This window comes from Podarcis muralis, chromosome 4 (genome assembly GCF_964188315.1).
Source record: "Podarcis muralis chromosome 4, rPodMur119.hap1.1, whole genome shotgun sequence".
In the NCBI taxonomy this organism is placed as follows: domain Eukaryota; kingdom Metazoa; phylum Chordata; class Lepidosauria; order Squamata; family Lacertidae; genus Podarcis; species Podarcis muralis.
Window position 1 is genome coordinate 30,405,130 of NC_135658.1, and position 14,025 is coordinate 30,419,154.

At 44.9% G+C, this 14,025-nt stretch overlaps 1 protein-coding gene across 2 annotated transcripts in view; it reads right to left on the minus strand.

The window, feature by feature from the left end:
- Positions 1 to 14,025, minus strand: part of LOC114595813 (galactosylgalactosylxylosylprotein 3-beta-glucuronosyltransferase 1-like) — a 60,499-nt gene that overhangs the window by 26,642 nt on the left and 19,832 nt on the right. The window contains exon 2 of one of the 2 annotated variants that reach the window (XM_028726530.2): positions 5,524 to 5,623. The exons of the other annotated variant lie outside the window; for it this stretch is intronic. The gene's annotated coding sequence lies outside the window, so the exon portion shown is untranslated. The remainder of the gene's footprint in view (positions 1 to 5,523; positions 5,624 to 14,025) is intronic. 2 annotated transcript variants of the gene reach the window in all.

Genomic DNA, 14,025 nt, shown 5'->3' on the forward strand with positions numbered 1-14,025 from the left:
TAGTCACAAAGCAAAGTTTCTCACCTGCTTGGAAGAAATACGACCCGTGGCCGTTCCTGATACGAAAAGCACAACTACAAGTATTTCATTTGAAAAGCTGATTCACATACTTACCAGGCATCTTCACGCGTCCCTGTGCTACAGCCATACGTTTACAAAGTCAATTACGTCACTGCTTTTAAAAAAACAAAAACTGTTGCTAAAGGGTTGATTTTTTTTTAAAAAAATATCTCTATCTTGTTTTCTCTAGGCTAAGTACATACATAGGTGCTTCAAGCCTTTCCTCAGATGACAGGTTTTACTTGAGCTCTGAATCTTTTCTGATTTAGCAACATGCTCCTGGAACTGTGATGTTCCTAGTAATCTACATGAGGCCTTGCCAGTGCAGCGTAAAACATATTATTCCTGCTTGAGCCTTGGGTAGAATGTTTCCACAAACCAGAATTGAACTGGCCTTTTGTGCTGGAGTGTCGCATAGCTGACTCACATTCAGTTTGTTCTTCACCACGAGTCCAAGCTTCACTTTACATGTGCACAGCTAGTCTTCCTTCCAGTGTTTAATTAGTGTTCTTTCCAAAGTTTACAGTGACATTTGAGAAAGACCAAGCAGTCATCATCAGTCTAGTGCTCCAATTGATGTCAATAATTTTGCCATTTTACCCCATCGTACAAAAAGGGAATGTTCTGAATGGGAAGGAGAGCACTTTCGCCATGACGACACACCTTTGCCAGCATGCGCTCACACCTCAAGAATATAAGGGTCATCCTACTAGATCAGACCAAAGGCCTATCTAGTCCAGCATCCTGTTCTCACAGCAGACAACCAGATGCCTATGGAAACTCCACAAACAGGATAGGAGGACAAACACCACCCCCCACTTGTTATGCCTAGCACCTTGAATTCAGAGGCACACTGCCTCTGACACTGAAGACAGCACAAAGCCATCATGACTGGTATCCATTGTTAGGCTTATTCCCCATGAATCTGTCTAACCCCCGTTTCAAGCTCTGGAAGTTGGTGGGCATTATTACTCCTTCTTGTGGGAATGAATTCCATAGTTAAATGATGCACTGTGTGAATAAATACTTCTTTTGTCTGCTGTCAGTCTTTCAGCATTCAGCTTCATTGGGTTTTAGTGTTACAGAGAGGGAGAAAAACCTCTCTCTCCATTCATAACGTTATACACCTTCAGGTCAGCTCTGGGTGCCCAGTGTGTGCTTGTGCTGTACCGCCCCTAATATTCCACTTAAAAACCTGGGAATGGGAAAATGGCATGAGAAGTTTTGATACTTAATGGCGTTCTGCAAAAACTCAAGCAACTTTTGTTAGGAGTTTAGAAGAACTGTGAAGGGCAGTGACATATAACAAAAACAGATGAATGGAAAACAATTAATGCAAATTAGGCACTGGGAGACGTAGAGAATGACTAAAGAACTATATGCAACAGGGAAAGATCCACAGCTGGCAGGGGAAAATGCTATTGTGAGTGTGCATTTAAATATACCAGGGACAAAAGAAATCCGAACAATGATGTAACTTGTTCTCATTACTAGAAGCAGAGGGCAAAACGGTTAATAGTGAGCAGTGAAAGCAGTTGTGTTTAAAACAGATTCCCAGATTAATTATGGAAAGGAGTGGGATGATGCATTCATGACACATAATGATGATGAACTACTTCCTGTTCCAACTGTATCAAGGGACAAACACAAACAGATTTAAACGAGCCAGCCTGAATAACTTGTTCCAAATCATATTTTGGATCTCTGAATACAACACATGCACAGAATAGAACAGTTAACACAACATTTTCACCTGGTCCCTTTACTTTTTCTTGCAAAGACCCACTTCACTGAGACACGGGCTCACATGGCAACATCCCTTTAATTAACATGGTGTCAGATTTGAATGCACTAGATACTTTCTAGAGGGCTTTGCTCAGGAGCCCTCAGATTTGAATGCACTAGATACTTTCTAGAGGGCTTTGCTCAGGAGCAATGAAATAACAGCAACCAGGGGCTGCTTTTTTTGACCTTTTAAAATGCTGCTCTAAAAACTATGATTTCAAAAGTACACCTACAGGACTCAAAGGATGAACAAACCAGTGTTTGGAAACACATCACGCAAGTATACTGGTCAGGTAGTCACAACTGGTTTCATTTGGGTGGCCACTTATACAAAGAGTCAAAAATGTGAACTACATCACCAAAAAGAGACAAAAATGGGGCAGATGTGCATGACATTTGCATATACACTAGTATTAATAGTTTAAATGAAGCTTGTAAATGTTGGAACGGCTCTGAAAACTAGGATCAGAAATGAGCTCTCATCACTCCCTGTTCCCTTTCATCACCTTTCTTCTTTTCTGAAGTTTCCTCTTCTCAGCTCCCATATCTGTTAATACCTGCTTCAGAACTTCATTCCTAACCACCTATAACAACATTCACTGGCCGAATGATGGATGCCTTCAATATGCTGCCTAAGATCCTTGAGCCGATTTCCAATTATACACGTCTCGCTTTAATTTCAGTCATCCATCATCCGTTTTCCTTTTATATAGAGATATCTAAAGGAGAGCTTCATAATTAAAAGTTTGAGACGCAGCCTTTGAAACAGATGCTTCCCCTTTAACTTAAGTGTTCCTGTCATCTACGCAACCAGCTAATAATTGTGCGTGGGGGTTATGAGTCAGAAGGATTGGCTAAATAAGCATGGGGAACCTGTAGTCCTCCAGATGTGTTGGCCAACATCTCCCATCATCCCAGCCCAGTGGTCAAGCTGTCTGGGGCTGATGGGAGTTGACTATAGTCCAGCATCATTTGGCAGACCACAGGTCCCCATCCCTGTATCCAAGGAAAGCAAGTATTGGTTTCAAGTCAAAGAGGTAAAATGAATATAATTTTGTATGTGAAGAAGAAGAAGAAGAGGAGGAGGAAGAGGAAGAGGAAGAGGAAGAGGAGGAGGAAGAGGAGGAGGAGGAGAAGGAGAAGGAGAAGGAGAAGGAGAAGGAGGAGACTCTTGGAATTAGCAGCCATTCAAAGATTGTTGACAGTGTGAACAAGCATGCTTTAGATCTGTCATTCTACACATATCTGCCCATATCTTTACAAGCAAAATCTCTCCGTAGGAAGCAGATTTGCATATCCATCTACATGGAGCCCCAAGAAAAAGCACAGAGCACAACCTTCCATTTCACATGCTACACTCGGCAGGTTCGTTTTGAACAGTTAAGTATGACACTCAAATTATGGAGCAATTAATTTTAACCAGCTGCAAAGGTAAAGGGTGTGACAGCCTGTATACATGCCAGACAAGGGATTATCTCTCCATAAAGAAATCTGGCCACGTGACACAATTGGCCACATATATTTGTTAGTTTGTCCCTCAAAGCCGGTTTCTATAAAAACTTTATTGGATTATGTTATATACCGTATTTTTCGCTCTATAACACGCACCCGACCATAACACGCACATAGTTTTTAGAGAAGGAAAACAAGAAAAAAAATATTCTAAACGAAACAGCGGATGTATGATTTTTGTGGTTCATGCTGTGGCCACAGACATGTGATCTGACGGTGAGTTTGGGGTAGCCCAATGCAAAAATCCTGAGGATCCATGTGGATCCATGCTTTGTAACCATGTTTTTGCACCACTGCGGCCCCAGGCAACAGTGGGTGCGTGATTTTTTTGGTGCAAGCTGTAGCCATGGACATGCTATGTGATCTGATGGTGAATTTGGGGTGACCCAGTGCAAAAATCCTGAGGATCCATGTGGATCCATGCTTTGTAACCACGTTTTTGCACCACTGCGGCCCCAGGCAACAGTGGGTGCGTGATATTTTTGGTGCAAGCTGTAGCCATGGACATGCTATGTGATCTGATGGTGAATTTGGGGTGACCCAGTGCAAAAATCCTGAGGATCCATGTGGATCCGTGCTTTGTAACCACGTTTTAAGTGGGGAGGGAAGGAAAAGCACTCAAGGGACAATGAACACGCGTGGGGTGGGTGGAGAAGGATGCTGTTAATAATGCAGAAGAGGGGTATAAGAGGAGAAGGCTCCTCTCCTCTCCCGCTTTGCTCCTTTAAAGCAAGCAGGCTCTCTGTCCCTCTCTCCTCCCCACTCAGTGGCTCTTCTCCCGCTTTGCTGTTTCAAAGCAAGCCACGGAGGAGGGAAGGAAGGGGAACCATGGATCCTCTGCTCACGACTGCACCAGATCCCCCCGCCATCAGTAGGCATTCGCTCCAGAACACGCACAGACATTTCCCCTTACTTTCTAGGAGGAAAAAAGTGAGTGTTATGGTGCCAAAAATACGGTAAATATGTGGTTCTTTTAATTGTCTTTTTTTCTTTTTTTGTCACCTTTAAACCTTTTTTCGACCTTTTTGAGGTGACGAATTATTTTTCTTCTTCTTTTTTGTGCTTAATTTTGTTATACTTACCTTTACTGTATGATTGTATTTTAAAGTAATAAAGATTTATATTTTTTAAAAAAAACAAAACAAGCAAACAAAAACAAAGCTGGTTTCTGTAATCGTTGGCTCCGGTGAGTAGGCCTTGGCAGCTGGGTTGCTGTCCAACTGCCAGCTATTTCCATTCTAGCTGCGTATATGAAATTGGCCCATACAGGGGGAGATGACTGGGATGGACGCTCTGATGGTGGCGATGAGAAGGAAAGGGGCTTTAAACCTCCAACTGCTGCTTATCTGGATTAGGCCCTTGCACATAGTATTTATACTGGAAAGAAACATCCCCTTAACAGCAATGGAAGACATCCTAATGCAAAAAAACACATTTGGATAGCCCAGTCTTTGCTGTGGCAGGCAAAGTTCCCAAACTGGATCATTCATATATGGACATATATATGAGCCTCTCTGTTTCTTCCCCAGGGTGAATGGAGCCAAAATCACCTCTCACCAGTGTAACTACAACGCTTAGGTCAAATTCACCTCATACTTTTAAAGCATGTGGCTTTCCCCCAAATAATCCTGGGAACTACACCCTAAAGAGCTACAATTCCCAGCACCCTTAACAAACTACAGTTCCCAGGATTCTTTGGGGGGAGCTATGCGATCTTAGGGAGGGGGAAAAACACCTTTCTATCTGTACGCAGAAAGTGATTTTGGCTCTGATCACACTATGAAAGCAAGAAACAACCCTCCCTTCTCTGCATTAAACCTTCCCTGAAAGGATCACACACAAGCACATGCTTAAGTACACACCCCTCTGATTAAAGTTCAAACTTAACACACAGCTGTATGTTTTATATCAAACAAACATCTCGCTTTGCTCTCAGAGGGCAGTGAATCTGGGTCAGGCTGTAAATGCTTTATCACATATTTGTAACCAGGTGTGTGATGATGCCAAGAAAGAAATAGGAACATTAATTTCAAGAGTGGGATTAAGGCCCTTTTCTCTATGCACCAGGCATGTGGTTGGTGTGCAGATCTGTGTGGAGTCTGGAAGGGAATCTGAAGTTTTTTGGTTGGTGAGATTCACACAAATATCTGGTGCCCCTTACGTTACCTTTAATGCAAACTGATAGGCAGGAACCGCAGTCCGGGAATACATTGGGGGCCAGCCTTTCTAATCTTCCTACATCCCTCTAAAGAGAACCAAACCAAACCTAGGAGAAGAAAAAGAGGAAGGAAGTTTAATAAAAGTTTTGCCATGCTCATGAAAACCAATTATTTATTTGTGCCACAGAGTATTTAATTGCAGAAAGATAAAACATCCTTAAAAATGTTGCAATCTGTGTCTTTCAAAGGGAGAGTTTAAATCTATGACCCTTAATGATGACTGGAAGATCTGCACTCAAGTGTGTTAGGCTGGTTGCGACAGTAGGTGAGGTTGGGGGTGGACTTTCTGCTATGTGCTCATTCCAGTGGTGGAAATGGCATTGGGCGGGATCTCAAACATAGGAGGGACCCCCATATGAGGTCTGTGTTGGTTGGCCAGGAAAAAATAGTTACGTATATGAAAAGGAAAGTTCCTGCATGCCAAGATCCATGCTTGGGGCAAGTACTCTTTGGGGAGAGAACCCCAGCAGAGATTTAAAATCACAAAATATGCAGCAAAGTAAAGCATGGAAATACAGGTTGCTAGACCTTTACAATATGCCCTTGTGAGTTCCTTCCAATGTTTCCCTCTTCCCCCAGCATAGAAAAAGACCACACATTTGCTAAGTTAAAAATGGCTTTCTTAATAACTCAGATTCATGTGCTTTTCCATATAGAAGTCAGAAAAGCTGCACAGGCAGTAAAACTCGTCTTAAGTTACTGTGGTGAAAGAACCTGAATTATTGGTATAGGAACACAAGCATGGCTTGTGAAAGCCATGTGGTCTGAGCTGCAGCAACCATCTCAGATCTCCTCACGCGTTGAGCTTCTCTGGTAGACCGAAGGAACAAAGACTTGATTGCACAGTCCCTCCCAAGGTGAGCTAAGTCTGGCAGGACAGCTTACTTTATGGTCTTAACCCCTTCATGCATAAGATTTAAGCATGTTGGTTGTATGAGTCTAGTTATCCCAGTCTGGAGGCGACACACCAACTTAAGTGCATTTTCCCTGCCACTTTCCTAATCGCAAAAGACATTTTTTTTTTTTTTTAATGGACAGATTGCGCTTGGGCAACAGAATGCTTTAATCCACTTTCATTGTGAAAACCCTAAACTTCCTACTATCCACCTCACAAAGCTATGACAGTCTGGAGGTGCCCTCTAGCATCCAGAGACTCAAACCAGGTTTGGACGTATCCTTAGTGAGCTGCCTAGGTCTGTCGATACTCAGGCCTCAGAGCCATGGAAAACCAGTCCCTGTGATTGGCAGCCTCTGTATAGGCCAGGCCTGTACTGGCCAGAACAAGAACAAGAACAAGAACAAGAACAAGAACAACAACAGGATATTGGGCTGCTGTCCAGGCCTGATCAACATATCAGTGGCCTTTGCCCATTGCACATCAGATTCAGCCCTAGTTTAGCACAGACCCTGCTCAAGTCAAGTTCTAGCGCCAGACAGCCTGGGCCTGGTTTCAAGTCCAGCCATGCATGGCCCAGCCCTGACATTCAGATATGTACCACATGAGTATTTTTGCTTTAAAAAAAACATAACAGGGCAGGCAAATAACCTGCCCATCTGGCCTTAACAACAACACTGGAAAACTTGGAGAAGTGACTCTTTTTTTCTTTTAAACTAAACAGGACACTGTGCTGGTGAGTACAGATGTGTCTGCCTTAAAATTTGTCACCAGTTGGTGAAACAAAGTCAGTATTACAAGTCCCAAGCCCGGATGCACGAGCTGCAGTCAGCTGCATTTCACAGGCAAGCGTGCATTTGTGGGCCTGTGCCAGAAAGGATCTAATCAGATCTGCGCAAATGAATCCCGCACTCATTCGGTGCCTTGTAAACATGCGCAGAAATTTGCCGCAGCTCGATGTGCCGGTTGCTTCCTGCTCTGTGGCTTCTTTCCCCCGGCAGCCCATAAACACCCTGAGAAAGTCCATGCAGATTTCATGAGTTGTTGGTGCTGGAAGACGCAAGCAGAAGGCAGAGCGGGGAGCCTTTCCTCCATTATTGATGAGGCTGACCTCTCTTCAGACAAGGGATGCATAATTCATGCCAGCTCGGGTGTCTGTGGTGCTCGGCAGCTCTTCTTTCTGCTCCCTGAAATCAGGAGGAACGTCCTGTTGCCCATTGCCACCCTCCTCCCTCCACATCCCACTTGGAAGGGAAGGGCCATAGCTCAGGAGTAGATCATGTGCCCAGCATGTAGAAGGCCCCAGTTTCAATCCCTGGCATCTCCATCCCTGTCTGATATCCCAGAGAACAGCTGCCAGTCAGTGTAGACAACACTAAGCTGCCATCGGAACAGGGAAGGGAGGGAGAGGGGCAGTTGGGATACAGGGAACCTTCAAAAATCTTGCGAAGCAGTTCCTCTTCCTCCAGCGGGGAAGAGGGGAAGGGACCAGAGGATGCTGCTGAGAGCCCCAGTGCTGCACCTCTGAGGGTGGGGAAAGACACACCTCCAGGGTGAAGGAGGGGAAAGGGCCAGAGGATGCTGGTGGGAGCCTCAGTACCACTCCTTGCCAAGCCGGCCAGGAGGGAAGCACTCCTCTTCCGTCGCCCACCTTGCGCAGAGGGGTAAAACGCAAAGAAGGAAGGAAAAGGCTGGGGGTGACGAAGCTCTTTTGTTGGGGGAAGACACAGAAACGACCACTCCCGGATTCTGCTAGCGATTGAGGCAGACATGAACTTGTGGTTCTGCACTGTAAATAGTTTTGCACCATAATAAAACCTGTAAAAGACAGGTCGGAGTCCTGACTGGTTACTCGCGAGCAACCAGCATTGCCATCTGACATAGATGGACTAGCGGTCTGACTCAGCATAAGGCAGTTTCCTGCTATCCCAGAACAAACAGATGTTGTGATATGGGGTCAAGTACAGAATTTGCTATAGATCTGTAACTTTTCACCCCCAGCCTGCTTCAAAACACCCAGGGTTTATTTTTTTCTATTTAAACTGTTTTCCTTGTGCAACAAAAGATGCTGTCATTACCGAGCGAGAGTTGTGTGCATTCCAGATATCTCTTTGGCCGAGTAATGCTCGCGATCAGGATATTGTGTTTTCCCCAGCAGCTACACAGCGGTGTTTTTATTACTGGGGGGAAAGCAGTTGTCTCTACTCCTCTGCTGTTAATGTCAGTTGCAATGGCAAGGGCTGTGTGAGATACAACTGTGCAGATGTCATATGTACCTGCTGGAGAGTACCTGTGAGGGGCACAACAGTTGTGTGATTCTCCACCCACCCACCTGTATCTTGAAGTGGTAACGTCACAGAATTGTGTCACATTTTCTGTGCCCACCCCCTGAAAGAGGTAGGTCAGCCCATAAATACACACCTGAGGGGTGTGTGTGTGTGTGTGTGTACAAGTCCTGGAAAATCCATACACAGATTATATATTCATTATCTACTTTATTTGTCACGTTTATATCTCACTTTTCCTCCAAGGAGCTCAAGGTGGTGAATGTGATCCTCTCCATAATTTAATCCTGACAACCACCCTGTGAGGTAGGTGAGGCAGTGACTGGCCCAAGGTCACCCAGTGAGCTTTGTGGCTGAGTGGGGATTTGAACCCTGGTCTTCCAGGACATAGTCTGCAAGGGCTATACTGGCTACAAAATGAGGTTACTAAGTTGGTGTTTGGTCTTTGGTTATTTGAACCTTGGTAGCTCATGCCTTCACATGCCACAGAAGGCTTCTTTGAAACAGCTACCCAGCCTGATCATGTTTATCTTCAGGTAACTCTGAAAATTCTGGCATGGAAGGTTGCATTGTCATAGGAAAATGGTAAAGTGCCAATAGACCATCAGATCCATGGCAACGGAGTCAGTAGATCCCACACCTTTCCCCCAATGGACCACTGGAAAATACCTGGGGGTCTTGGTGGACCACTTAAATGATTTTTTTCTCTGCAGCTTGTAGCATTTGTAATGTGCTGGGCTGCATTCCATGCGGTTTTTAATTGTATTTTTTATCGCCACTTTCATTTCTTAAATTGTATTTTACTGTTTCACAATTTGAATTCTACAGAACTCAAATTGTAACCCAATACAAATAAATACAAATGGTAATAGAAGCAATAAAAATACAATTGAAATCCATATGGATGTTTTAATGCGGACCCACTTTTCTTTCAGACCACCTGAAAGAAAACTTCCAGTTCACAGTCTGGTAACTCCTGCAATAGTTGACAGCTGGCTTCTTCCAGTATTCCCTGATCACACTCCTCTATCTACCTAGAATCATAGAGTTGGAAGAGCCCAAACTACAAGAACTACAAGAAAGAAGATTCCACCTAAACATTAGGAAGAACTTCCTGACAGTAAGAGCTGTTCGACAGTGGAATTTGCTGCCAAGGAGTGTGGTGGAGTCTCCATCTTTGGAGGTCTTTAAGCAGAGGCTTGACAACCATATGTCAGGAGTGCTCTGATGGTGTTTCCTGCTTGGCACGGGGTTGGACTCGATGGCCCTTGTGGTCTATTCCAACTCTATGATTCTATTCTATGATTCTAACCCTCTGCAACAAAGGACTCTCAGCTAAAGCATCCAGGACAGATGCTTAAAAGCCTCCAAGGAAGGAGAGTCCACAACTTCCTAAGGTAGACTGTTCTACTGTTGAACAGCTCTTACTCTCAGAAAGTTCTTCTGTTAGTTAGAATCTCCTTTTCCAAAAGTTTAGTCAGAATCTCCTTTCTTGTAACTTGAAGCCATTGGCTCGAGTTCTACCCTCCAGAGCAGGAGAATACAAGTTTGCTCCATCTTACAACATCTGACAGCCCATGAGATATTTTAAGATGGCTATCTCCTCTCAGTTCCCTCTCTTCCCTCAATCATTCCTCATAAGGCTTGATTTCCAGACCCTTGATCATCTCGGTCGCCCTCCTCTGCACACATTCCAGCTTGTCAACGTCCTTCCTAAATTGTGGCGGTCCAGCTCTTCTGTGGAGGATGAACTGGTGCTTAGATTCCAAAAACATGGAATGCTTTGTACAAATCTGAACCTTTTTAATACTTGATTAGACCGGGGACACCAAATGGTAACACAGCAATCAACACTTAGCATCCATTCTGAAAAAAGCAACGGAGCACAACCAATTTCTTTTCTTTTTTTTTAAAAAAACCCCACAGTACATTTTCCTGCCAGCGCACTGCAGTGAGGAGAGCTATGTATGCAAAGACGTTCATCCTCAGTTACTCGAAGGGGAGGTGGGCTAACAAGGGGATTCAAATCAGCTACAGCAGATTTATCAGAGCGGGTTCAACATACTGTTTGAGATTACGGTTTATCCATATCATTCTACGGACTGTGGGAGCAGCTGGTCACCAGGCACAGATCACCCTAAGAAACAGGGTAACACTGACTCAAGGAGGTAGCTACTGAGATGGAGTTCTGCTAATCATGGGCTTGGCTTCTCCTTGCTCCTTCATTGTTATGCAGACTTAATGAGATAGTTGTTTAAGCAGATCCTTCCCCCCTCCCTCTAAAAGAAGCACATCTGTAATGAGCAGGTTTCTCACACTGCTTTCCGCATCAGAGAACAGCTCTGCGCAGATTCCCCAAACTGGTCCTCTTGTTATCTGTATTGTGTCAGAGCTCAGCTGCACGTTGGGGATGTACTGCTTACAAGGAAAGAAAAAGTTGCAGCATCCAAAGCAAGAGGGGGCAGGAAAGGAGGCAATGGCCACTCTGTTACAACCTGCATGGGGGGGTCGATGGGAGCAGTGGCAGTATAAAGGCACTGGGTGCCAATTCCATTTATTTAGCACATTTTCACCCCACTTTCCCACAGGGCTGCATGGAGATAACATTGAATTTATTTTTTTTAACTGCCAGTACAACACACACACATACACACACACAGATATAAGGTAAAGGTAAAGGTACCCCTGCCCGTACGGGCCAGTCTTGCCAGACTCTAAGGTTGTGCGCTCATCTCATTCTATAGGCCGGGAGCCAGCGCTGTCCGCAGACACTTCCGGGTCACGTGGCCAGCGTGACAAGCTGCATCTGGCGAGCCAGCGCAGCACACGGAACGCTGTTTACCTTCCCGCTGGTAAGCGGTCCCTATTTATCTACTTGCACCCAGGGGTGCTTTCGAACTGCTAGGTTGGCAGGCGCTGGGACCAAACGACGGGAGCGCACCCCGCCGCGGGGATTCGAACCGCCGACCATGCGATCGGCAAGTCCTAGGCGCTGAGGTCTTACCCACAGCGCCACCCGCGTCCCTACACACAGATATAGACTCATAGAATTGTAGAGTTGGAAAGGACCCTAGGGGTCATCTAGGTCAACCCCCTGCAATGGGGTTTATGGGACCACCTCTCCTGGTAAGCCCCGCAGAGGACCTTAAGGTCCATGAATAACCATAGTTTAGAGGTCCTGGGCCTAAGGAAGTCAGACTATCCTCCACCAGGGCCAGGGCCTTTTCAGGATTTAAGCTCCTTCTGTCGGGCCTGTAAGACAGAGCTATTCTGCCTGTCCTTTAATTTGAATTCATCCTGATCTTTTATTTCCCTTTATTTTAATTCGGACTGCTAGGTGGGCAGGAGCTGGGACTGAACAACGGGAGCTCACCCCGTCGCGGGGATTCGAACCGCCGACCTTCTGATCGGCAAGTCCTAGGCTCTGTGGTTTAACCCACAGCGCCACCCGCGTCCCGTCCCCTCTTTAGCTGCCTCCTAATACAGATTGTCTAGGCCAGGGATAGGGAATCTGTGGCCCTCCAGATCCTGTTGGAGGCCAGCTCACATCAGCTCTAGCCAGTATGGCTAATGGTCAGGGAAAATAGAAGCTAGAGTCCAAGCACATCTGGAGGGCTAGAGGTTGCCCTAGAGCACTCCACATAATACCACATTATAGTATTACAAAAGTCATATAGGCAGGTGTGTTCCTGGCTAATAAGACCCTGTATCTTAGCCCCAACCCCTGCAGCAAGCTCATCTGCACTTGCCCCTCATTGCAGGTCCACGTCTTTTAGAAACACAGGACTCAACTATACAGCTGTAAATAAAACGTTTTAAATCTGTTGTAAAGTGCAATATACAAATGTGACACTATATGCCGACACTGAGCCATGCCAAATTCAATGTATCTTTCAAAATGTTTTTCTTAAAAAAGCATTTTCACAGTGTTTTTTATATGTGTGTAGATTCCAGCACAGTTGCACCTCATGGTCCAGGAACTTCCTTCCAGCATCCTTGCATGAGCTATGCTTCATCACCATTAGGACAATCATAGGAAACACTTGGGAAGGTAAACAAAAGGCAGCCCTTCTCACCTAGTCTCAGGTTTATTCTGAACACATCCACTTATTACCTGGTTTGTGAAATTGGCTTTTGGTGGAGAGGCTAAATGAAGCTTTAGGGAGGCGGGAAGGAGAAAACAACAATGGTTTCAATTTACTGGAGCACTTCACTGAAAAATTTCTATCCTGTAGTTTGGGGGTAGTGCCTGAATGGCAGATTTTGTGCACATGTAAGAACTGGAAAGGGACGCGGGTAGTGCCGTGGTCTAAACCAGAGAGCTTAGGGCTTGCCAATCAGAAGGTCGGCGGTTCGGATCCCTGTGGCGGGGTGAACTCCCATTGTTCAGTCCCAGCTCCTGCCCACCTAGCAGTTCGCAAGCATGTCAAGTGCCAGTAGATAAATAGGTACCGCTCCGGCAGGAAGGTAAACGGCTTTTCCGTGCCCTGCTCTGGTTCGCCAGAAGCAGCTTAGTCATGCTGGCCACATGACCCGGAAGCTGTCAGAGGACAAACGCCTGCTCCCTCGGCCTATAGAGTGAGATGAGCGCGGAAACCCAGAGTTGTCCACGACTGGACCTAACGGTCAGGGGTATCTTTACCTAAGAACTGGAAGGCCATTCCCCCCCCCCCCCATCTTTTCAGCAGCTCAAGTACACCAAACTTCAGAAATGGGCTTGCATGGACATGTTGGTCCAAGATCTTTGGGTGCTGTAGTCTTTCAAATCATGTATTTTATATTTGACTTCACTTAGTAATGCTTTCTTTTGAAATGTTTAAGGTAATTGTTTTGTTAACTTTGCTCTGCTAAATGTGCATTCTGCAGTTGATCTCCTCTGTAGTGTTTTGGGGTTTTTTTTAATAAAAAAATAGGATAATATTTTAGTTTCCTGTTAATTATGTTTGAATGAGTGTCAATTGTATTTAAATGTATACTTTATATTTGACTTTCTTCAGTAATGTTTTGTTCTGGATTGTTTATTTGATGTTTTAAAGTAGTTTGTAAACTGATTTGAGATTCCTCCCCCTTAAAAATATAAAGCAGTATAGAAATGAATTAATAATAATGATCATAATAATAATAAAGGTAAAAAGGTAAAGGACCCCTGGATGGTTAATGCCAGTCAAAGGTGACTATAGGGTTGTGGCGCTCATCTCGCTTTCAGGCTGAAGGAGCTGGCGTTTGTCCACAGACCATGACAGAAGCCAAAGCACACGGAAACACCGTT